General features: G+C 40.8%; 1 non-coding gene across 1 annotated transcript; it reads left to right on the forward strand.

Annotated features, from left to right (window-relative positions):
- Nucleotides 1–2,768: 2,768 nt before the first annotated feature.
- Nucleotides 2,769–2,855, forward strand: trnastop-uca (transfer RNA opal suppressor (anticodon UCA)). The gene has a single exon. It is a non-coding gene; the product is annotated as a tRNA-Sec (tRNA).
- Nucleotides 2,856–3,182: the final 327 nt, after the last annotated feature.

The following is a 3,182-nucleotide window of genomic DNA, read 5'->3' on the forward strand; positions in this document are numbered from 1 at the left end:
GTGTTCTTGACTCTCATCTTCAATAAAGACTTAAAAAGAATATTCTTTCCATTTAGGCCGGAGTGTGACTGCTCACAATATATACCAACAACGGCTTGTGTTTATTGAATCTTACAGATGCAGAGGGAGGCCATTTGGCCCGTCGCGCCTCTTTGAAAGAGCTGTTCAATTTACTTCCACATCCCCAGCTTCTTCCCAATAACACTGCAAGTAAGTTCTCTTTCAAATAAATGTCCAATTGACTTTTGTAAGTTTGTGTAGGAACAGAGGAACATAGGAACAGGAGCAGGCCGTTCAGCCCCTTGAGCCTGTTTCGTCATTCATTGAGATCATGGCTGATCTGCGATTTAACTCCATATATCCGACCTTGGCCCATATCCCTTAATAGCTTTGGTTAACAAAAAGTTATCAATCTCCGATTTAAAATTAACAATTGATCTAGTATCAATTGCCATTTGTAGAAGAGAGTTCCAAACTTCTACCACCCTTTGTGTGTAGAGGTGTTTCCTAATTTCACTCCTGAAAGGTCTGGCTCTAATTTTTAGACTATGCCCCCTAGTCCTAGAATCTCCAACCAGCGGAAATAGTTTCTCTCTATCTACCATATCTGTTCCCCTTAATATCCTGAAAACTTCTGTCAGATCACCTCTTAACCTTCTAAATTCTAGGGAATACAACCTTAATTTGTGTAATCTTTCCTCGTAACATAACCCTTGAAGTCCGGGTATCATTCTGGGAAACCTACACTGCACTCCCTCCAAGGCCAATATCTCCTTCCTAAGGTGTGGTGCCCAGAACTGCTCCCAGTACTCCAGGTGTGGTCTAACCAGGGTTTTGTATTGCTGCAGCATAACTTCTACCCCCTTGTATTCTCGCCCTCTAGATATAAAGGCCAGCATTCCATTAGCCTTTTTGATTATTTTCTGTACCTGTTCATGACATTTTAATGATCTATATACCTCAACCCCCCAAGTCCATTTGGACATCCACTGTTTTTAGCTTTTCACCATTTAAAAATACCCTGTTCTATCCTTTTCAGGTCCAAAGTGGATGACCTCACATTTTCTTACATTGAAATCCATTTGCCACCGTTTTGCCCATTCACTTAATCTATCAATATCCCTTTGTAATTTTATGCTTTCATCTATACTGCTCACAAGGCCGCCCATCTTTGTGTCATCGCCAAATTTAGATATATGACTTTCTATGCCATCATCTAAGTCGTTAATAAACATTGTGAATAATTGTGGCCCCAACACAGATCACTGTGGGACACCACTAGTCACATCCTGCCAATTTGAGTACCTGCCCATTATCCCTACTCTCTGTCTCCTGCCGCTCAGCCAATTTCCTAACCAGGTCAATAATTTGTCCTCAATTCTGTGGGCTTCTACCTTAGTTAACATTCTCTTATGTGCGACTTTATCAAATGCCTTCTGGAAGTCCATATAAATAACATCCATAGACATTCCCCTGTCCACTACTTTAGTCACCTCTTCACAAAATTCAATCAGGTTTGTCAGGCATGCCCTGCCTTTCACAAATCCATGCTGGCTCAACTGAAAATTTGCGAGGTGTTCAGTCACCCTATCCTTAATTATAGACTCTAGCAATTTCCTGACAACAGATGTTAGGCTAACTGGTCTATAATTCCCGGGTTTCCTTCTCCCGCCATTCTTAAAAACTGGAGTGACATGCTCAATTTTCCAATCTAAAGGGTCGGTTCCTGAATCAAGAGAACTTTGGAAGATTATAGTTAGGGCATCTGCAATGTGCTCACCCACTTCCTTTAAAAACTCTGGGATGGAAACCATCTGGTCCTGGGGATTTGTCACACTTTAGTGCCATTATTTTCTACATTACTGTTATTTTACTTACATTAATTTCATTGAGTCCCTGTTCCGATTCAATATTAGTTTCTTTGGGATTTCCAGCATGTTGTCCTCTTCTTCTACTGTAAATACTGACGCAAAGTAATTATTCAATGTGTCCGCCATTTCCCCATTGTAATTGGCAATATCACCACTTGCAGTTTTTAAGGGGCCAACATTGCTCCTGACCACTCTCTTTTTCTTGATGTGACGATAAAAATTATTTGTATTAATTTTGAAATCCCTTGCAAGTTTCTTTTCATACTCCCTTTTTGTAGCTCTTGCTGTATGTTTTGTAACCCTTTGCTGTTCTTTGTATCTTTCCCATTCCCCAGGATCTGTGCTATTTTTGTTTGCCCATTCCTTTAGTTTGATTCTGTCCTTTACCTCTTTAGTTGTCCACGGCTGGGTTTTTTTGGCAAGTAGAGCTCTTGCCCCTCAGGGGTATAAACTGGTTCTGTATCACGTTAAATTTCTTTTTTTAAACATCTTCCACTGATCTTCTGTCATATTACCCAGTGACAGATTTGCCCAGTTTACTGTGGACAGTCTCTGCCTCATCCCATTGAAAGTCAGCCTTACCTAAGTCTAGAATCTTGTATGATTGTTTGTGGAGCTATTTCCCAGTTGTTTGTAACCCAGAATCAGTGGGTTGAAATCTTGCTTTGTGATATTAGTAATGGTCATGATAACAACAACAACTTGCATTTATATAGCGCCTTCAATGTAGTAAAGCATCCCAAATCGCTTCATAGCTTGACACGAAATTCCATTTTAACTGTTGTGATTTGACGATGTGTCGAATGAATGAGTCAGAGAGAAAAAACAAATCACCACAAGTTAAATGTGGTGACCTTGTCAGTGGTTTATATATTGATGGAGTGAGTTAAATACAATGCCTGGATGAACCTCAGTGGTCTGGGGTGCAGGCTTCAAACCTGTAGCTGTCTAGCGACAGAGTGGCTCGATTCCACCTTCCAGGCGGTGTTCTTGACTCTCATTTTCACTGCAGACTTCAAAAAAATATTCTTTCCATTTAGGCCAGAGTGTGACTGCTCACAATATATACTAACAACGCCTTGTGTTTATTGAGTCTCACAGACACAGAGGGAGGCCATTTGGCCCGTCGCGTCTCTTTGAAAGAGCTGTTCAATTTACTTCCACGTCCCCAACTTCTTCCCAATAACACTGCAAGTAAGTTCTCTTTCAAATAAATGTCCAATTGACCTTTGTAAGTTTGTGTAGGAACAGAGGAACATAGGAACAGGAGCAGGCCGTTCAGTCCCTTGAGCCTGTTTTGGCATTCAATGA

This window comes from Somniosus microcephalus, chromosome 9 (assembly GCF_052327205.1).
Source record: "Somniosus microcephalus isolate GS21.2 chromosome 9, FLI_Smic_1.0, whole genome shotgun sequence".
NCBI classification, from domain to species: domain Eukaryota; kingdom Metazoa; phylum Chordata; class Chondrichthyes; order Squaliformes; family Somniosidae; genus Somniosus; species Somniosus microcephalus.